Here is a 23950-nt window from a genome sequence, read left to right on the forward strand (position 1 = left end):
GTAACCAAGTAAGAAATACACTTTAAGTTAAAATCTGTCACAAGAGGCCAGGCACGGTGGCTCACGCCTGTAATCCTAGCACTTTGGGAGGCTGAGGTGGGCGGATCACGAGGTCAGGAGATTGAAACCCTCCTGGCCAACGTGGTGAAACCCTGTCTCTACTAAAATACAAAAAATTAGCCGGACGTGGTGGCGGGCACCTGTAGTCCCAGCTACTCGGGAGGCTGAGGCAGGAGAATGGCATGAGCCCGGCAGGCAGAGGTTGAAGTAAGCCGAGATCACGCCACTGCACTCCAGCCTGGGTGACAGAGTGAGACTCCATCTCAAAAAGAAGAAGAAAAAAAAAATCTGTCACAAGAGTAAAAGAAGGTCATTATATAATGATAAGGGGTTCAATTCATCAACAAGATAACATTTGTAAATATATATGCACCCAATATTAGAACCCCTAAATATATAAAGCAAATATTAACACAAGTAAGGGAGGAATAGACATCAATACAATAATGGTAAGAAACTTCAATACTACACTTTCAAAAATGGATAGAACATCAAGACAGAAAATCAATACGGAAACAGTGGACTTGAACAGCATTATAGACCAAATAGACCTAACACACGTATGTAGAGCATTCAATTTAACACAACAAAATACACATTCTTTTCAAGCACATACAGGACATTATCCAGGATAGATCACGTGTCAGGCCACAAAGCAAGTCTTTACAAATTTATGAAGATTGAAATCATACCAAGTATCTTTTCAGACCACAATGGTATGAAATTAGAAATCAATAGCAGAAGGAAATTGGAAAATTCACAAATAAGTGAAAAGTAAACAACACATTCTTGAACAACCTATGGGCCAAAGAAGAAATCAAAAGATAAATTAAAAAATACCTTGAGAGAAACAAAACAGAAACACAGCACACCATAATTTATGGGATGCAGCAAAAGCAGTTCTAAGAGATAAGTCCATAGTGATAAATAGGTCTATTAAGAAAAAGAAGAGAAAGGTTTCAAATAAACAATCTAATTTTACATATTAAGTAACCATACAAAAGCAAACTAAGCCCAAAGCAAGCAGAAGAAAGGGATAAAGATCAGATAAGAAATAAATGAAAGAGAAAAATAAACAATAGAAAAAGATCAATAAGATTGAGTTTTTTTTGAGAACACAAGCAAAATGGCCAAACCTTTAGCTAGACAAACTAAGAAAAAAAGAAAAGACTCAAATAAATAAAATCATAAAAGAAAGAGAAGACATTACAATTGATACTGCAGAATAATACACATGCACACACACATATGCACACACACACACACAATGGAGTATTTTTCAGTCTTACAAAATAAAAATAAAATTCTGTGTTTTAAAATAACATGGATGAACCTGGAAGATGTTATGCTAAGTGAAATAAGCCAGACACAAAAAGACAAATACTGCATGATCTCACTTATATGTGAAATCTTAAAAAGTTCAACTAATAGAAGCAGAGAGTAGAATGGTGGTGACTAAAGATTAGGGGGTAGGAGAAATGGGGAGGTATTACTCAAGGGGTACAAAGTTTCAGTTTTGCAGAATGACTAAGTACTGGGGACTTAATAAATATTGATGTAACTGTAATTAACAATACTATATTGTATATTTGAAATCTGTTAAGAGAGTAGATCTTTTTTAAAAAAAGTTTCATTGACACATAATGAATACACATTTATGGGATACATGTGATATTTTGGTACATACATATAACATGTAATGATCTAATTAGAGTATTTAAAATATCCATTGCCTTGAAAACATTTATAATTTCTTTGTGTTGGGAATATTTCAAATATTCTTTTCTAGCTATTTTGAAATATACAATAAATTGTTAACTATAGTCAGCCTACTGTTCTATCAAAACAGTATGGAGGTTCCTCAAACAAATGAAACATAGAACAACCATACGATCCAGCAATCACACTACTGGGCATTTATCCAAAGGAAAGGAAATTGTTATATCAAAGGGAAACTTGGACAGCTATGTTTATTGCAGTGCTGTTCACAATAGCCAAGATAGGGAATCAACCCAGGTGCCCATCAACGGATGAATGGACAAAGAAAATGTGGTATATATACACAATGGAATACTATCTAGCCATACAAAATAATGAAATCCTGTCATTTTCAGCAACATGGACGGAACTGGAAGTCATTACATTAAATGAAATAAGCCAGGCACAGAAAGACGAATACCACATGTTCTCACTTATGTTTGGGAGTTATAAAATTTGATCTCATGGAAGTAGATAGTAGAATGGTAGTTAGCTGAGGCTGGGGAGGATTGGGAGAATGAAGAGAGATGGTTAATGGGTACGAACATACAGTTAGATAGAAGAAATAAGTTCTAGTGTCCTCAAGTGCTTTTAGATAGTTATTTTATTTTTTTCCCCAGATATAAGCTATGGGAGGTTTGGTTCAATTACTTTGCCATTACTGGAAGTAAAACATGTACTATGTCTTTAATTATGAAAAGAATGAGCCACTGAGTTTCTTGCCTGAAGAAGTTGAATGCAATTTAATTGTTAAAGTGAGGGCTGTCTACTTCAGTCGACATAAAGCATACAAATAGGGATGAATTCTTTAGTTACCATAGGCAAAACATGTGTCATATGTAGATCTGTACATTTAGAAAAGTGAAACATTAATTTAAATAAATCATGTTCTTAACAGAATGCCTTGATTCGAAATATGTGAGCTCTATAACAAATTATTGGAATTGACTTTCCTCCACAGCATACAGTGTCTTAAACCATAGCATGTTCCCTTCAGCTACACTCTCAGCTGAAATAACTTTGCATGTGTGTGTATACACACATATGCATGTGTGAGGTATACACATATAACGTAGAGATTTATTTTCAAAGGAAAATGCAATCTTATAACATCTCTTTGCAACATGCTTTTTTCATATAACAGCATATTTTCCAAGTAATAGAACACACTTCTAACAAATAATTTTTTTATTATACTTTAAGTTCTGGGAAACATGTGCAGAACGTGCAGGTTTGTTACATAGGTATACACCTGCCATGGTGGTTTGCTGCACCCATCAACCCGTCATCTACATTAGGTATTTCTCCTAATGCTATCCCTCCCCTAGCCCCCCACCCTGAAAGGCCCCAGTGTGTGATGTTCCCATCCCTGTGTCCATGTGTTCTCATTGTTCAACTCCCACTTATGAATGAGAACATGTGGTGTTTGGTTTTCTGTTCCTGTGTTAGTTTGCTGAGAATGATGCTTTCCAGGTTCATCCTTGTCCCTGCAAAGGACATGAACTCATTCTTTTTTATGGCTGCATAGTATTCCATGGTGTATATGTGCCACATTTTCTTTATCCAGTCTGTCATTGATGGGCATTTGGGTTGGTTCCAAGTCTTTGCTATTGTGAATAGAGCTGCAATAAACATACATGTGCATGTGTCTTTATAGCAGAATGATTTATAATCCTGTGAGTATATACCCAGTAATGGGATGGCTGGGTCAAATGGTATTTCTCATTCTAGATCCTTGAACAATTGCCACACTGTCTTCAACAATGGTTGAACTAATTTACACTCCCACCAAGAGTGTAAATATGTTCCAATTTCTTCACATCCTCTCCAGCATCTGTTCTTTCCTGACTTTTTAATGATTGCCATTCTAACTGGCATAAGATTGTATCTCATTATGGTTTTGATTTGCATTTCTCTAACGACCAGTGACGATTAGCTTCTTTTCAAATGTTTGTTGGCCTCATAAATGTCTTCTTTTGAGAAGTACATATTCTTTGTCCACTTCTTGATGGGGATGTTTGATTTTTTTCTTGTAAATTTAAGTTCCTTGTAGATTCTTGATATTAGCCTTTTGTCAGATGGATAGATTGCAGAGAGTAGACCTTAAATGTTCTCACCACTTGCAAAAAAATGTTACTTTGTGAGGTGATAGATATGTTAATTAGCTTGTTTGTGGTAATTATTTCACAATGTATATGCATATTAAAACATGTTTTATAAAGTATGTTATATACTTTAAACATATATAGTTTTTGTAAATCACTGTTGATCATCAAAAAACATCTTCATGAAAATAAAATAAGCCATAAGTTGGAGAATATATTTGCAACACACTAAACTGACAAAATATGAAAACCCAGAAATATGAATAATTGTCCTGAATTAAAAAAGAAAAGGATAAACGTTTCAATAGAAAAATGGGCTACACATAGGGAGACACATCACAGGATAGGAAACACAAATGTCAAATAAAGGTATGAAGAGACCACAATAAGATACCTGTTCACAATGAGATACAACCCTCTGAAATGGCTAAAATGAAAAAGTCTGACACCATAAAATGTTGATAAGATTTTGGAGCTACTGTGACTCATATATTGCTGGTAAGAGTGTGAAGTATAAAACGACTTTAGAAACTTTTTTGGCAGATTTTACTCCCTCGCTCAGCAGTTACACTACTAGGTACTTACGCAAGAGAAATAAAAACATTGTCCACACCAAGCTCTGTATAAGAATGGTCCTAGCAATTGTCTTGGCCCTTTTGGGCTGCTATAAAAAATTACCACAGACTGGTTGGCTTAAACATAAAATTAATTTCTCATAATTCTGGAGACTGAAAATCAGAGATCACAGTGTCAGCATGATCAGATTCTGAAGAGGACTCTTCTCTGTTGCACACTTCTGACTTCTTACTGTGTCTTCACATAGCCAAAAGAAAGCTAAACAGCTCCCTTGGGCATGTTTTTATGAGGACACTAATGCCAGTCATGAAGGCTCCACCCTCGTGACCCAATTACCTCCTCCAAATCTCACCTCCTAATATTACCACATGGAGGGTTAAAATTCCAACATATGAATTTTGAGGGGACACAAATATTCAGTCCATAACAGCAGACTAATTAATAAAAACATCAAACTAGAAACAGTCCAGATATCCATTAATAGAATAGACAAATTGTGTTCATACAATGGAATACTACTCATCACTAAAAAGTAAAGTATCAATGATATATACAAGACATGGAAAAATCTCAGAAATATAGTGAGTAAAAAAATGGCAGACATGAGAGCATATACACTGTATGATTTTATTCATACTAAGTTCTACAATAGGCAAAACTAATCTATTGTAATAGAAGTCAGATCAGTGGTTACTTCTGGCCCTGGGTGCAGGGACTGGGGAGAGGATTCAAAAGGGATAAAAGGAAACTTTCGGAGGCAATAGACTGTTTTATATCTGGATAGGGATCTGGGTCACACAGCTGTAAGCATTTGTCAAAAATGAAAGTACTCTACACTTAAGGGTCTGTGCATTTTACTGCATGTAAATTATTCCCCAATTTTAAAGTCTTATAAATGCTGAAAGTGATTATGTAGCAGAAATAAAAAAAAATCAAAAAGTTACTTGAGGCTTAGGATAAAAATTTCAGTGAAAGCATCATGCACAGATTTTTAAAAAACTGGATCTTAAACAACTTAGAAGAAAATATAATGTGACTCAAAAAATGGCTCTGGTTTTGTTAAAAAAAAATTATGCCAATGACGTGAAGAGTTGAAAAAAAATTATTTCATGAAAAAATGAATAAAAGTTCAGTCTCATTAGTCATCAGAAAAATAAAAATTATGTCCTCAATTAGACATCATTTTAAATCTACAGATTGGCAAACATATTTAAGCCTGATAATGTCAGTGTTGGTGAAGTTGTGTAGCTATGAGTATCTTTTATATACTCATAAATATAAAAGTGTATATTGATATGGTTTTATTTGATAATAATTTGGTATTCATTATGATGTTGAAGGTATATATACCCTATGATCCAATAATTCTACCATATATATTCTAGAAATACTACCACATATTTTCTTGAAATACATGTTTAGTAGTTTTTCATCTCTCCCACAATAAAAGCCCAAATTCTAACAATTACCTAAAAGGTTCTACAGAAACTATTCTGCCCACCTTCTCATTACCTGTCTGACTTCATGTCCTTTAACTCTCTTCTTTGCTTACTCGACTCCAACCTCAGAACCTTCCCTGCTGTTTTCTTAACACTCCAGAAATGCTTCTATCTTAGGACTTTTGCATTTGTTGCTAATCTCTGAAACACTCTTCACCAAGAGGAGAATGACTTGCTCCCTCATCTACTTCAGGATTTTACTCAAATATCACTTTCTCAGTAAGCCTTACCCTGACCACTCTCTTTTAAAATTATACCCTGCCAATACTCCCTAACCCCTTTTCCTGCTCTAATTTTATCCATAGCACTTAGCACCATCTAATATGCTGTTTCCCCCCACTGCAATATAAACTCCATGAAGCCAGACATTTTTGTCTGCTGTTTTACTACTGAAATCCATGGGCCCAGACTAGTTTCTGGTCCATTCTAAGAGCTCAGTGACTCTCTACTGAATGAATCCTTGTATAACAGTATTGCTTTTTTAATAGACTTTATTTTTAGAGCAGTTTTAGGTTCACAGAAAAACTGAACAGAAAGTACGGAGTTCCCATACACTCTGCCCCCACACATGCGTAGCCTCTCCTACCACTAACATCCTTCACCAGAGTGGTACACTGTTACCGTCAACAAGCCTACATTAACACATCATTACCACCCAAAGTCCATAGTTTACATTAGGATTTGCCCTTGATGTTGTACATTCTGCGGGTTTCGATACTGTATAATGACATGTATCCTTCATAGTAGTGTTATACAGAATTGTTTCACTGCCTTATAATTCCTCAATGCTCTATTTATCCTTCCTTCCTCCAACAACATTGTTTTATTAGCAAACATCTGGAAACAATCCAAATGTACATTGACAGGAGAATAGTAAATAAAACATGATGTATTCACACAGTAAAATACTATACAGTTGTAAAAAAAATGGATCAACTATGACAATATATATCAGCATGAATGAGTCTTACAAATATAATGTAAGTAAAAAAAGTCACATAAGAATGCATATGTGATTACATTTACATAAATTAAGACCTGTAAAACTTGAAATGTATTTTTAGGGCTGCATATGAATTTAGTAAAATGTTGAAGGAAAGAAATGATGATCGACATATTTTATGATAGTGGCTACCTCAATGTGGGGGTGGGGGGTCAGAGAGGTCAAAAACCTTCTGTTATTGTGATCCCTGGAACTAACTGGGTTCCTGTTCCTTTAGGTTCTAGCTTTTTAACTGTTCCTTCCATTCCATAGTACACTATTTCAATAGATTCTATTTCTTGCTTTAAATTAATCCTCATATTCAACATATATATTCTGCCTTCACATTTGCTATACAACTGGTATGGTGCAGTATTATCTGTTTCTGCATGTAAGATCTCAGAAAGAAAGGAAATACTCAATAAGGCATAAATCCTTTAATTTGTCTTTTACTGGCCATTATGAATGGTAAAATTATGTGAAGTGAGGTGGTTTTATCATATTTTCCCTTTGTTTTTGGTCATTGAAACCATCCTACACCACTGCTTGAGTCCCCGGGGCAGTGCGAATAATTCAGGATAGTCTTTCAGTTAATTTAGTCTAATTTTGCAGGTGCTTTTAGAAAAAATCAGCTGGCGTAGATAAAATTGCCCCATAGATGCTAGCTAGCCATGATGTTATCAGCTTTTTGAGGGTTTTCAGAATAACAGATGAGATAATAGTAGGTTTTTAAAATCCCAGTTTAGATCTAATTTTGCTGTATTTGACTCCAGTGATTTTGCAGAAGCTGTTATGACTCAGCTCTATCTCTTAAAAACTCCCCTCCCTTCTTCTCTTCCTCCTTTTTCTCAGGAAATGAAATATCTTTCCCTCCTTCTTTCTCTCCCCTTCTTTCTCTCTCACACACAAGAAGAGAAAAGCCAAAACATCATCATATATATAGGGAGCATATCTCAAGTCATCCTTGGTGCAACAGAAGAGCTCAACTTCCAGCCAATTGATGGCAGATTGTAGAAACACCTGGCGGGCCTTTTTATTAACCCAGGGGACATTATGCTAAGTGAAATAAGCCAGATGCAGAAAGATGAATGGTATGTGATCTTACTTATATGTGGAATCTTAAAAATGTAAATTTATGAAAGCATAGAGTAGAATGGTTGTTACTGGGGCAAAGGGGGGCAGGGTGGGGGTAGGGAAAGGGAAGATGTTGGTCAAAGGATACAAAGTTTCAGTTAGTAGAATGAATAACTTCTAGAAATCTAAAGTACAACATGAGGTCTATAGTTAATAATACTGTATTGCATAGTTGAAATTGCTAAGAGACCAAATCTTAAGTGTTCTCACCACAAAAAGAAAGATAACTAAGTAAAGAGATAGATATGTTAATCATCTTGATTATCATAATCAACTCTAACCACCTCATTTCACAGATAAGGAAACTAAGATATAAACAGATTTATAGTTTACCCAAGGTCATATAGCTAGATAATAGCTATAAGCTCATGATCTTGGGTCTGCACGTGCTGTTCCCATTTTCCAAAAAGACTCTTTTTGGGTATCTTTTTTGGCTCCCTCAGATGTATTCTTCCGGAGCAGAGGTGGTCAGACTATGGCCCATGAACCAAATTCAGATAGCAGGCTGTTTTTGTAAATAAAGTTTTATTGGAACACAGCATTGTTTTTGCATCACAGTAGCAAAGTTGAGTAATTGTGACAGAGACCATAAGGTCTGCAAAGCATAAACTATTTCCTACTTGACTGTTTACAGAAAAAGTTTGCCAACCCCTGACCTGGAGCCTAAAGTCTGTTCTAACTTAGCCAATCAGAGGCAGTCTATGCCTTCTCTTACCTCTAACCACTAACTGCATGGAATCAGAAGAAACAAAAAAGTGAGGAAAGTGAGGGTGATGACATGTTTTGTGACCTCCTGCCAGAACAGTGAATCCTTGAAATGGCCCTTTTCCAATTAGCACTTTCCTTGCTTGCCAGCTTCCAAGTCACTCCAGGCTGCTAACACCTCCCCCTACCCACCATTTGCCAGGCCATCTGCATACAATCAGTCTCCTTAGTAATAATTCTAGCAAGATTTCTGATCACTCTTAGCCTATCTTCTGATTTTTTAAAGGCTTCTCGTCCTTTTTTTTTTTTTTTTTTAATCACAAGACATTTAAGAAAACACAGATATTCAAAATGTCATATTTCTTTTAATGGAGAAGAGAAGGTGCTTCTTCACAGAAAGCCAGCCTCCAGATAATGAACTGCTTCATTTGCCTTGTGTCCTGTGGGATATTTTGCACTAAATGCAGAGGTAGGCCTGATGACACTGATCAGTGTCCCAAAGCCTCTGAAAGTTCAAGGGAATATTCCTGTGCCTTTTGCAAGCAGTTGTTTAGTCCTGGTCCCTGACTAGGGAAAGACTTTGGGAGAGGAGTGGGTGAGGATTTAAAGGGCTACATTTAAGTGATAAATGTGTTTTATTCAGGGCCTGTGGCATTCTTTTAGGGATATATAATAAATCTTAATAATACTTTTTAATATTGTTAGCTAATGTTAATTGAGCACTTACTGTCTGCCAAATTATTTGCTACATATTTACCATGTAGAATAGGGATTAGTTTCCTCCACATTTTGTAGGTGATAAAATTGAGACTCAGAAAAATCAGGTGACTTCCCTAAAGTCACACAAGTAATAAGTGATGGAGTCAGAATTTGTACCTAGATTTGTCTGATTCCAATGTGTTTTAACTACTTCACTAGCTGCCTTTTTAATGGGAAATATTACAAAACTTTTAATAGTAACATGCAGAAGCAAAAAACAATCTTTCTCTGAGGCCAGATGAGTAGCTCCAGGAGGAGTAGTGTGTGTGTGTAAACTCTGTCCCAAAATCTTTTACTGGCTGGTCTTCTACACATAAGATATTCAGATTATAGGCAAAGGTAGGTTGCATTTACAATAGCTGTGATAAATCAATTCCATCACCATATTCTGAGCATCTATTACGTGCCAGGAACTGTGTTCTAGTCATCTAGAGATGTCAAAAATACAGTTGTCTTTCTCAAGGAGTTTACGGATTGTCTTAGAAGAACAGCTATTGATAATTAACACATATTTGTTGAATAAAGGAATGAAGTGTGGATAGTATACTGTCTGAGAAAGACATTTACCTAGCCTCCTAAATCTCCTAGTCCAGTTGGTGAGGAAACCTAGAATGTGCAAATTCACAAAGATCTGAGATAACCTGATGTGTTAAGGGATTTATAGGTAGTTCCATACTTCGAGGGTGAAAGAGGTGACAAAGAATGTACCTGGACACATTGAGAAAACAAAGAGTGATTTTTTTCATATAACCAGAATTTATTGAGTATAATTTCTGCAGGGCCCTGAAGTGTGATATGTGGGAGGCATGAGAAATAGAAGAAATTGCTGAAGAACCCTACTCTCAAGGTGATAGTCTGCTTCTGGAGAGAAAAACAACTAAGGCATGTAAATAAGTATATGCATGTGTGGCCCAAACGGAAAGTTTGAGTCCTGAAGATGTATGAATAAGGGTGTGATCAGTAGAAAAGGTAATTTTGCAGTTGCACATTGAAAGAAAAAGGCTGTTCTAATTAGAAAACATCCAGTGGTTTCCAATGTGTGAGCCATAGACATCTTGGGAAGAGGAAAAGCACTGCATTATTGCAAGGGACCAAGGATGTATTTGCGGACCAAGCACTGTGTGTGGATTGACTAAGTAACATATATGGTTACTTTATGTGGTATCATTGATTAAATAAGTGCACGTCACTTCTGTGATGAATAAAGTACATGGTGATGGGAAAGTATTATTCAGTTCAATTACTATTTATTAGCATAGATTTTCTCAATTAAATGATATTGGGCAGATAATAGTTTCACAAACATGTTGTTAAAGGTCTTTAGATTTCTAAAACATTGGAAACCACAGGTTTTAGGGAAGCAGAAGAGTAATTGTTTTCTCCATGTTACTGCTTTGTGTGGCTCTGGCTGGGTACTGGCCTGATAATGAGATATGGCGAAGAGACAATTGTTGGAATACTGTTTATTATAGCAGCATAGATGACATGTCACAGGAAATATCTCAGAGGAAAGAGCTTTCATGACCAAGTTAATCATAAGCAAACATGAAAGGGAGAATAGCATGATTTTTTTCTTCTAAAAGGTAATATTTTCTCTTCAAGTTGAAGAAAGTGATGCAGAACTCTTTCAAGAACTAAAGAGAAGGTGAAACTGCATGCAGAGAAGAATGAGATGGTAATTTGAAGAGGCAATGATAGGTTGATACCAAGGCTTAGATGTTTTGAAGAGTAAGTTACTTTTTCTTCCAAGATTTTCTCCAATTCCCACTCCCAAAGGCAAATCCTCAGAGGGAAAAATAATGGAGAACCCTAAGCTCCCTTCTTCTCCAAATTGCAAATTGGGAGATAAACGGAATTAGGATAAGCCATGCTTTCTCAGGGCTTTGGACTTTGGACTTTCTAAGTTACGCTTTGGGTGAGGAGAAAAGTTCATTTGTAAAAGGGGCTTTCCTTACTTGAATAGAAATTTATCCATGCCTTACTCTTTCCCCTCTTTTCTGAGTCTCCTACTTACCTCATTTTATGTCAAAACCCTTATTTTTTGGTTGTTTTTATTCCTATCTTTTCTCCTCTTCTACTTTTGTCTCCTCCTTCATCTTCCTCTTCCTTTCCTCTACTTTTTTTCTAGGAGTGTTAAGAAAGTCTCTCTTTTTCTCTGTCTCTTCCTTTATCTCTGTCTCTCCGTGTAAGGGCTAAGGACTTGGAAGAAGACTTAGGAAGAAGAGAGGGATCTTTTCAGTTATTTTTCATTTCAACCTCAGACAGAAAGATCTCATCGTCCCCTCATGTGCCAAATAGAAGCATTTGAACCTAAGCCTTAAGTTGCAGTTTTTGAAATTTAGATAACATTATATCTGAAGCCTATCCCATATTCTGTTGGAAGTTCATTGCCCTCCCATTTTATTTCTCTGGAAATTAAAAGGGACTCACATTTTATTATTACTTCCAGTTCTGATGTTTTGCTTCTAATGAATTTTCATTCTTACTGGCCTCTTTCTCCTTCCATTGTTCTTTTCTTTCCTTTGTTCCACGCCAGTCCAGAATTGCGTGCTTAGCCACATTTCTTTGATTTTCACAACACATACTCACCCATATGAGCTTTCTGTGTTTGGGGAACTGAAGGAGGCTTATTTCACAGCATCACAAATGTCCTTTTACCTCGCTCCCCTACCACAAACTCTTATTAAATTTTTATGCAGGAAAGTTAAACTTGCTCTATTTTAAGCTTTTTCTTTCTAATGCAGGTTCTCCTGATCTCACCTTTTATGCCCAATCGACTATCAAGTTATTTTGTAACAAATATTATTGCTTCTTCTCTGAGGAATTCTGTCCAGTTATTAAAATAACATTTTCTCCCTAATATAATAATAGTTGAAAGGATACCTTTTACCTAGGAGTTCTGCAAAGCCCCCTGAGGAGCCACTAAGGGACTGGGGAGGAGAGGGAGGCTCAGGCAGCAGGGCTTCACACATCCACAGCCCTGCTTCAACCAGACGAGCTTCACTTTGATCTGTCTTACATATTTGATTTCTTGACCATTTGGGGTAAAAAGAAAAGTTTCCATTCCTAAAATAAAATGTGAAAACCACTGCTTTAATGGATGAAACTTGTTAGCCCTAAAAGATAGCATGAACTGGGTATATATAAATATGTTTCAAAAGAAGAAAAAGAATATCAAGGATGTCATATCTACAATATTCATTGGAAAATGATTCAAGGAAAATTAGAATGTTTAGGGGTCATGGCAATTCCCCGAGGTTGACAAAAAGGAAGATAATCAGATCCTATGATGGCTCAATTCTTGTTAATTTGGACTCCAGGGCATGATAGCCTTTCTGGGAAGAGAAGCCCTTTTTGTTTGTGGCTGACTTTGGAGTACTGGTATATAGTGCTTGTATGGGATAGGAAGCCTTGCCAAGTGGGCAATTAAAGATAGAGCTATACTTCAGAAACTCAGCTCTTAGTTTCCTATATTTATTTCCCCTGGATGTGAATGATGAACAGTTTGGCTTTTGAGTATAGGATGATTTTAGTATTAGATGCCATGCTAAATTTTTCCCTTGCTTCACATACTCCCCTGATCTTGACTGTGCCTGACAATGTGAGAAAGGACTCCAGCTGTCTCTCAGATGGATTCGTTTGATATATACTGCTGTCATTTAAGAAAAATAAAATTTTATGAATTATGCATTTCTTCTTCTGATTAACTGTTGTGATTAATTTTAAAACAACTGGTGAATTTCATAGGACTTACCAGAAATCTGTGGCATTTTGACTTGTTCTTCACACTGAGGTCATTTGTGCACATCTTATTTCGTTTATGAACTGTTTTTCCCTTTAAGGTAGGAGTTCTAATGGTATATTACTAAGGGTGTGATCAATAAAGAAGGTAATTTTGCAACTCCATATTGAAAGGAAAAGGCTGTTCCAGGTAATACAAAGGTCGTGTTTGATTCATGTTTGTGTCCTCCACAGTAGTGGCAGGTAGTAGATGTGCAGAAATAATGTATTCAATTTAATTGGTGGCAAATTGGACCTTAGCCCATTATGGTATTTCATGTTTTAGGAAAGGTGTCTTGTTGAAAATAAATTCAGACTGGTAGGAAATAAATAGGAAGGGAATTGACAATTTTATAAATTGACAATGTGCTACACATGGTCCTCAGAATCTTGTCCAAATCATCTCATTTATTGTGCTTATATACCAATGTCTTAGGTTTCATGATAGGCATTTGTGTCTTAGGTATTTGGCAAAGAATACCTAAGACACAAATGCCTTGTGGATGCCTTGTTGGATGCTTGTCCATTCTAACATGTAGACTCTGATTTAAAAAGTTTCATTTTGTCTTTGCTGCTATGATGTTATCAGGGTTTCTTTATGGGCTGTGGCCAGAGGGATACAACTTCAACTCCGTCCTCAGTAGTGAGTTTACATACCATATTTTCTGACTGTTTTCACTGGATTTGAGATCCAATTTGCTATAGGTATGTTGTTATTATAGGTCACAGAGTGTTAAAGAGACAACAAACATACAAATAACCTTGGTTCTATAGGTGTGAAATAGCCTTGAAAGATAGCCTCTTTCAGACTCACATCTTTCCCTTCATGCATCTCTAACTAAAGTCTTCACTTCCTCATTCCTCTGTGATCATATCCCAGATCAGATTAGAGATTTCCCTAAGTTTACCTTGCCATTGAAAGGACTGGCGACTCTATCCTGCAGGTAATTGCTTCTCCAGCTTGTGAAAAACAATATCTGAAGCTTAGGGCACTTGAGCTTCATAGCTCTATCTCTTTACGGTTCTCATTGTTACAGAAACCTTCTTTTGGTGGTAGCCTCCTCCTTTTTACTTTGTTTTCCTTCTATACAGAGGCCTGAGCCCCTTTTATCTTTTGTCTTGCTAGCTACTGGCAGCCCTTCAATCCAATCAGTCTAGTTAAACATGCAACACTACTTGTTTACTTCTCTAAATTGCTCCATGTAAATCACAGAATTGTGAGAAGGTCACACACTGAACAGCAGGCTAGCAAAGAGGACCTAGACAGTGGGGAGAACATTTCTCCCCAGCAGGTGAATTCAGATATGAAAATCTGGATTTATACAACAATAAATCAAGGGAATTGTTTTCACTTTACAGAAGGATTCACCATAGGGTTCCCTTAAATAGCTGGTTCCCTTAGTGTATGCTACAATGGTATTGCATTATTAAAAAAAATCAGATCTAAGTGAAAGTTTTAGAAAATAGGTGATTATTATGATGCCTGGTAAATGTTATAGATTTTTCTTTTCCTTGAAAATAAATTTTAAAAATAGATCCAGAGTTAATATATATGGCTTGGTAATATAATAATTCTGAGGGGAGCTAGGATGTTCAGTTTGATCAGTATTCCTCCCCATAAGCCACTTGTGGCAGAAACACCTGTAATACTTTTAAAATGTAGACTCTTGATGAGAAAGGCCTAAGAATTTGTATTTTAACAAAGTCTTCCAGGTAATTCTAATTTACACTAAAGTTTTCAAGAACTACCGGACTAGATGTTTTTCTGTTTGAATCTTTCTTGCCTGTGTTTCCTGGGCTTTAAGGTCATGTATTATAGCTTGTGACCTAAACTGTTTTAATTGTTTTATCAGTGAGGAAATAGAGATACTAACATTGAGATACTAAAGAAGGGAATATTAGGAGCAGGGATGGTGATGGTGATAAACTTATGTTAGTGTGTATTTATGTGTATAGGCAAATGTCTAAAAACATATAAGGAAAAAGCTGGAGAATAATCTTATGTACACGGTTTTTACTTCTGTTGTATCTGATTGTATGTGGTAAGTGAATAGACATGCAATGGATATGGCTGTTCCAAGTTTTGGCTTCTTATGCTTTTTGACAGTGTGGTTCCTAAATAGTCTGGTATTGAAGGATACTCCGTTTTTCATATCCCTACTTTTTTCCTCATTCTCTCTCTCTGCCCACCCCCGAGACACACCTAGTTTCTTTTTCATGTCAATAAAATATTAGTCACACTTTGAATGTTAAGCTTTGTGCAGGTGAGCTTACAACAGAGATATGGGCATGGTGGTGAGGGGGCTGAGTCAACCAAGAAGCCATTATAAGTTCCAATGTAATATCAAGTGGCATGCATGACTCAAACTTAAACATGACAGTGAATGACCACAAAGTGACACACCTGTTATAATTATTACACAAGTCAATAAAGAACATTACAAGGCCGGGCACAGTGACGCAAGCCTGTAACGCCAGCACTTTGGGAGGCTGAGGTGGGTGGATCACCTGAGGTCAGGAGTTCGAGACCAGCCTGGCCAACATGGTGAAACCCCGTCTCTACTAAAAATACAAAAATTAGCCAGGTGTGGGTGGCAGGCGCCTGTAGTCCCATCTACTCAGGAGGTTGAAGCAGGAGAATCCCTTGAACCCAGGGGGCAGAGGTTGCAGTGAGCCGAGATCGTGCCACTTCACTCCAGCCTGGGTGATAGAGTGAGATTCCATTTCCAAAAAAAAAAAAAAAAAGAACATTACAAGGCCCCCAAGCCCTGCTTTACTTCCTGTATTCATTATCCCCATCGGCTTCCCCAGAGATAACCACTATCTTGATTTCTAACCACATAGATTAGACTTGCGTGTTTTGAATTTTATAAAATTTGTGTCATCTACTCTGTACACTTTTTTATATGGATTATTTCATTCAACATAATGTTGATAATATTCTTAATTTGGATATGTACCCTTTGTCAGCTATATATGGCAAAAGCCATTTTGTGGCTTGTATTTTCACTTTCTTTGTAGTAGTTCTTTTTAAACAGAAGTTATTTGAATTTGGTAAACTCCCATTCCTCCTATTTTTTTCAGATTAGAATTATTCAAGATCTCAAAAATATTGTTCTATATTATTAATACAGCTGTGCTGTTTTATCTTTCACATATTGATCTATAATCCATCCTGAAATTATTTTTGTGCGTGGTGTAAGTATCATGTTTCACTATTTCCCTATGTATATCCAAGTAATCCAGAACTTCATTTTCCACTGCATTCCAGACCATATTTGTCATTAATCAAGTATTCCACATATGTATTGGTCTGTATCTGGACTTCATATTATGTTTTATTGATCTCTTTATCTATATCTGTCCCAATAACACACTGTCTTAAGTGTTGTGGCTTCATAATAAGTAGTGATTATCTGGTCGTATAAGTGCTCCAATACTGTTCTCTGTTTTCAAGATTGCCTTGACCATTGTTGATGTTTTATGTTTCCAATTAAATTTTAGATTTATGTTACTAATATCCACCAAAACATTACAATTTTAACTGGAATTATGATAAATCTGTAGCCAGATCAATTGGGAAAATCAACATTTTAAAAATATTGACTCTCCTAATCCATGACTTTATTTCTCCATTTCAGTCTTATTTAAGTTTTACAAATAATGCTTTAGAGATTTTTTAAATAGAACACCTTTCATTAGGTTTATTCCTAGGTATTTAGTCTTTCTTTTTCTTTTCTTTTCTCTTTCTTTGTGCTTTTATGAATATTAGCTTTAAAAATCTGCATTTTTATTATTTGTAGATAGTATATAGAAATACAATCAGTGTGTATTGACATATGTAATCACCTTGCTAAATTCATTATCATAGTTTACTTTTAATTATTTTATATTTACTAAATATATGATTATTTCATGTGAAGATATTGAGAGATTTTTTCTTCGTTTTATTCCTTACACTTTTGTTGTTTTTTTCTTGATCTCTTGCTCCAGTGAGTTTCTTGAGTATAATGCTGAATCTGAGCAGTAATGAGGGGCATTCTTGTCTTATTCCTGATCTCAGGAGGAGAGCTTTCATCATTTCACCGTTTGCTATAAACTCTATGTTTATGTATTCTGTTAAAATAACAATGTTCCTTTTTATTATTAGTTGGCAAAGTGTTTTTAAAATTATAAATGGATGCCAAATTTTATAAAATGCTTTATCTGCCTCATTTGAGATTATTTTATTATTTTTTCTTGATTCTGTTTATATATTGAAATACAATGATTTGGTTTTGAAAGCAAAACCAGCCTTGCATTCATGGAATGAATCTAACTTGTTTTTTATGGACTGTTCATTTGACATATGACTAGATTCAGTTGGGTAAGATTTTGTTGAGGAATTTTGGAATTTTATGTTTATATTCGTGGGTGATTGGATTATGAATTTCTTTTCCTGTAATGTAATTATCAACTTTTGTTATCAAGGTCATGCTTGCCACCAAAAAAAAAAAAAAAAAAAAAAAAAAAAAAAAAAAACAACTATTGGAAATTATGCCTTCTTTTATTCTCTGGAAGAATTTGTGTCAGATTGGAATTATTGCTCTCTTAAATGTTTGTGTAATTAATCAGCAAATCCATCTGGACCTGGAAGGTTTTAAATTAAAGACTCCATGTTTTTAATGGGTAGAGAAGAATTCAGATATTATTTTTTCTTCTTGAGTCAGTTTTTATAATTTTTTTAAAGAATTTTTCATTTCATCTTAATTTTCTAACTAAATGACAAAAAGTTGTTCATGGTATCTTATTTCTTTGCAAATTTCTGAAATATTTGTGATCACATTCTCTTTCCCACTCCTGGTAGTCTCTCTTTTTTTCTGGTTCTGTTCTGTGATGAGGCTTATCAATTTTATTAGTCTTAAAAAAACAACTTTTGGCCTTGGTAAGCATGTTTTCTGTTTTCACTTTTATCTTTGCCATTTTGTCCTTCAGGTTTCTTCTGGTTTTCATGTTTCTTTTAATGTATTGTGATATATGCCAAAATAATAGATTTTCGGACCCCTCTTCTAATATGTGCACTGAAAAGTACTTATGTCTTTCTAAGCATGGCTTTAGTTGCATTCCACTTTTTGCCTCTTCATACTTTGGACAGGTCTGTATATTACCTACCTTAATGTCTTCTGTGTTGTCTAGTTCACTTTTAAACTCAGGGATTTAGTCCTTAATTTGTTAAATTATATTTTTTACTTCTAGAATTTTAATTTTATTTTATAATTTTCAGCTATTTACCATAATTCTCCATCTTTTGGTTTAAACCCATAAACCTATTAGTCATAATTACTTTGATTGTCAGCCTGATATCTTCAATATCCGGATCCTCTATAAATCTCTTTCAATTTTCTTTTCTTAGCTTTTGGATAGTTCTTATCTTTTAGAGTTAATGGTTATGTTTTGATTAAATATTATACTTCATGTATGAATAATTATAAAGAGTCAAAATTCTGAATAATGTTATCTTCCTCTAGAGATAATTTGTTTTTTGTTTCTGGCATGCAGTTAGGCTAGGGGTAGGTGACTTTAAAGGGATTCAAAGCTAGCCTTCAACCATTTGAGGTTTCAGCTCTTTCTGGTTCACCCTCACTGTTAGGGTGTAGCCATTTGAAGGTACCAGTTGAAAATCTGCAACATTTAACAGAAACCCTTGGCAGAACCTAAATTTCAATTTGTATTCCTTCCAGTCCTGTGAGATTCCAGTGCACTTTTCTTAGCTTCTCAGTGACAAACTGCTGCATTTTCTTTCACAATTAACGATTGTCTTGAGGGAAAGAGCAACCCCAAATGCGAGGCTTACCTTTTCTGACTTCTGCCTTCTTTCCAATCTTGGTCCTGAATATTCTCCCTTGGTATTGCTTCAGTGTCTTTACATAGCTTTTGCTTTGTTTGGTTTTGTCCCCTTTTTCTAATTGCTCTCAATGAACAACATAGTGAAATAACATAGTCAACCAGTAATGGAAGTGAGTCAAGTTCTTGGACCACACCCTGTGATAATCCAATTCAGTAGGTTTGACATCGGGCCTAACGATCTACATTTTAAAAGAAGAGCTACAAAGTGTGTTTGACCTAGGTGTCCACAGAATGTCCAGGCAGAGAACCTGTCTTAGACATGCATATAGCATGGACTGTCAAGGAAAATACACTATGTCCCTTAAGATTTATTCTAGCCCAGAGTCTCTGGGAATTCAGTAAGCAAGCCTGGTAAGTCTGTGGTAACATTGTCACAAAACAAAGCTGAGTAAGGTCAGAGTTCAGGTCAGCAATTTTCCTCCAGTTCCATGGAAGCTGTTCTATCAGTGTATTTAACAGTCCCCTGAACCCCAGTATTAACATCTTGCCATACCCTGCTCCATACTCATCGCAATAGGAAAGGTCATGTTTGTCTGGATAAGAGGAAACAGGAGAGGGAGGTTTTTGTAAAGAAGATTACATTTGAGGTGAGCCTTGAAGCACATGCAGAATTTCTAAAGAGGTTTAGAGAAATAGTATCCCAGAAAGAGGCAAAAGTAGGAGCAAAAACATGAAAAACATAGGACAGTGGTTCCCAAACTTTACTGCGAATCACAATCACTTAGATAACTTTTGCAAGATGCAAGTAACAAGATTCTACCCTCAGAGATTTTCACTTAGTAGGTCTGGGTTGAGGTCCAAGAATATGTTGCTTTTATAGGCTCATACAGTGATTCTGAAGCAGGTAGTCTATGGACCACACTGGGTAAAAGACTGGTTGAGATGAAAAAGAAAAAAAAAAAAACAAAAACAAGCGAACAATGATTCTCTATGAAATAATAAGAAACGAGTTCAAATGCTAAGTTATTTGGTTCATTGATAAATAAATTTCAAGGACATAACATATGGAAAAAAATGGTTTGCAGGGAGGAAGTCACTTATGACATTGGGGAGAGTAAATAAAGTAGAAACAAAATGAGAAAAAAACTGATTTTAAGGAAAAAAGGTGTTCTTTGCTCACAAAAAGATTAAGCTATCAAAGCTATGATATACACATTTCAGAAGCTGTCCTCCACTTTTTGAAGAAAGTAAGAATTGTGGACCAATGTGATATGATTCACCTTACTCTAGAAGTCTCTATGTGATCTACCCCCTGCCTATGTCTCCTATCATATTATTTCTGCTTTATTATTCTAAAAATGTAAGTCAGATTATGTCACCCTTTTGTTGAAAACCCTCCAAAGGCTTCCCATTAGAATTAAGTCAAAATGCTCTATTATATTATCTGGCCCCAGTCTCTGCTCTAATCTCATCTCCTATCACTCCACTCCCAGTTTCCTATAATTCAGCCACATGACTTTTCTTTCTGTTCATTTAAAATATCAAATTAATTCCCCTTACATGGCCTTTGACCTTTCTGTGTTCCTTGTCTGGAATGGTTTCCATCACAATTCAGACTTCTGTCTGGCAGATTCCATTCTCATCATTCAAATCTCAAGTCGAATGTCATGACCTCAAATAAATCATCCCTTACCATACTATATAAATATTCAATCACTCTCATGCCTGTTACCATTTATCCCATTACCCTGCTAAATAAATTCCCTTCATATTGCTCACATAATCTAAAATTATATTTTCTTGGTTATTTTTTTCCTATAGGATGTAAACTCCCTAAGTGCAGGAACCTTATCTTATTTTTATTGCTAAAGTTCCAAAGTCTAAGAAAGAATTAACAAATGGTGTCAATATATATTTGCTGAAAAACAACCAAATAAATGTAATAGGCATTACCAAAGGTATCTTCTAGTCTAATCTCTTCATATCTCTCCGTCTATCAAAATTCTCTGAATGTTTTTACTCTCAGAGAAACATTTTCCTATGTTAAAGTATTACCATACTCTTAGAAGTTTTTAAAATGGAATATATCCCTGGGAAGTACAATGCCTTAAGCTTTGATCAGCCATGTATATCCCAGGTCAGATATTGAAGAAGTAGAATTTTGGCTTGGGAGAAAGATAGGAGGGAGCTGTTGGGGTGGGCCCGGGGGTTGTGGGGCGGCAATTTGAAGAAAGGATCATTTCTAGAGAAGGTGGGCCTAGCTGGGGTGCCACAATAGCCAATCCAGATGTTGGGTACACTGAGAGAGTAGAAGGAACCCTCTAAATATAAATTGTGTGGACCTCCAACTTGGCCAAGTGTCAAATCCGGAATGAAGAAACTGTCTTTCAATTTGTGAATGGTTTTCATTTCACTTCCAGAAATTACCACCTGCCCTCCCTTCAGAAAACTGTCTTTTGAAACTCATGGGACTTATTTATCATTTTCTTACATGCCACAACCAGTTGTGTCTGTTGTGTATTGTCCTATTGATATACCTATTGACATAACATAATTTACCATGACACATACAACTATAGTATCTTAGTGATTCTCAAATGAGAGATGACAAAGGGTTGGATTCTGGAGAATTGTGATGGCACATGCCTTTGCTGATAGAATCTTAATGACCAGATGTGGTTTCGTGCCCTAATTTGTGGGATGAAGCATTAGTGGATGGATTTAGGCTTTTAGTGGGGATAGTAGGGTTAGAAACACGCACTGAGAACATGCTGTTAGCTAAAATTAGTCACCATTGGGACCTGTGAGCAAAGTCCTCAAGACGTTTCTGAAAATACTACTAAAAGTAGCTAATATTTACATGGCACTTACTCTGTGCCAGGCACCATTTCTAAGTATTTCACATATGTTAGCTCACTTAATCTTCACAATCCTGTGAGGCAGGCACGGCTATTATCGTAAAATCACAGAGGAAACTGAGGTACAGAGGAGATAAGCAAATTGCCCAAAGGCACAAAGGAGTGGTAGGGCACATATTGAAACTCAAGTGTGGCTGCCAAACCTGAGCTCTTAATAATCACTATCCTATCCTATACTCTATTGGTAATCCTGAAGATAACTGAGTAACAGTAATAGGTGGTAATGATAATAACTACCATAACTACCAGTGTTTTGTGCTAAGTATTAAATACTTTACATGATCTCACTTAACTCTCACAGTACTTCTGCGAAATAAGTACCATTAGAATCCTTGTGTTGTGGATGAGAAATGTGAGGCTCAGAGTGTACATTCTCTTGCCTAAGGTCTTGTAGCTAGGAAGTAGGACAGCCAGGACCTTGAACCCAGGTTTCTCTGAACCTGGTTCCTAAAAAAAAAGTCAAATCATTATGCCATAGGGTCATGCTAAAGTTAGCCCATAAGGCCAACATGTAAAGAATTCCTTTATCTTACAACGAGGCTCCCTGATAAGTGGGAAAGATCAGTAACTCACTCTCCCTTTGCTGTGTTATAAAGGTGGAGCCTCAGAGTATACATATTGGACATTGCATTCCACATTTCTGCCAATAAGTCAAAAGTAGCCGTCAGCTTAACACTTGGGCCCTGTAGAAGAAAATTCTGTCCAAAGGTAACTGAGGCAAGACTTCTTTTTCCTTTATACAACTCCAGTTTTTTCTTTGCTGTTTTTCGTATACAAAGATAATGCAACCCGCCCACTGCCCCTAAATGTTACTTTGAATTGGTTCTCTTTCTGTAGGGATAAAGCAAACATATGCCTTCTATTTTATTTGGGTCCCTGATGTGATTCTAAAAACAGCTGGTCAAGATTAGGTGCTCAGGCTGTGGTCAGGGTTAAGCATCCCTGCTTTGTCCAAGGTGAAGGTTTCAGGCAGTGATGAGGATAAGAGCAAAACTTATTGACTCACGGGGGAACTATACCTTTATCTTAATTGTCCTGCCCTTTAGCCAGTTCCTGGTGAGGCAGCAGAAACTTCAATTTTCTGGTCTTAGTGCCATTTGCAATGCAATTCAAATTGCTCAGTATGATCTTTCCTGCTCCCACCTGCTGCCATATATGTGAGTTACCTGCCACTTCTACCCCTCAGTGAAGTGTGCAGTGAAATGAATCTGTTTTATTTCCCTCATACACAGTAGTCAGCGACTCCCTGTTGGTGCAGTGAGACAAGGCAAGGGTAGGGCATCCCAGACACTTGACTATTAGTATCTATCTTATATAAATCCTCTGACCACTGCTCTGGGTCATCACCCAAGTGACCTGGTAACATTTACAGAAGTCTTATCAAAGTTAGAGACCAACCGCCTTTTCCACCCCCAACAGAACTATTGCCCAATCTATCACGAGGGGAACTTAGCTGAGCTCAGTTGGAAACTGCTCTTTGCATGCCCCCGGCTGCTGTTTCTAATGTCTTTCCTTTGACATTAGGAAAACTGTACTTCGCTGTCAGTGTACCCCTTAACGCACTGAAGATGGGCTGAGATCAGCATGCTGTCTTGGTTTTATGAAGCAGCAGCAGCATATTCTTTTAGTCACTACAACATTAAGGCCAGGGCTTTCAGAGGGAAAAAAAATATTTTAGGCCCTAAAAATGGCATCAAATCTCCTTCATGATAGCCTCTGCCACAGCAGTACATAGTACCTCAGATCCGGAGTACTGATGACAGAAGGAAATGAGTTGTGAAGAAGGTGATCCCAGGAAGACAAGTGAGAGGGATGACATGTTTGCGTTCATAGGAAATGTTCCATTGT

The 23950-nt window shown here is 36.3% G+C and overlaps 1 pseudogene; it reads right to left on the reverse strand.

The window, feature by feature from the left end:
* LOC105545821 overlaps nucleotides 1–23950 on the reverse strand; it is a 45878-nt pseudogene that overhangs the window by 8461 nt on the left and 13467 nt on the right.

The sequence above is a fragment of the Mandrillus leucophaeus genome, unplaced genomic scaffold (genome assembly GCF_000951045.1).
Source record: "Mandrillus leucophaeus isolate KB7577 unplaced genomic scaffold, Mleu.le_1.0 Scaffold339, whole genome shotgun sequence".
NCBI lineage: Eukaryota > Metazoa > Chordata > Mammalia > Primates > Cercopithecidae > Mandrillus > Mandrillus leucophaeus.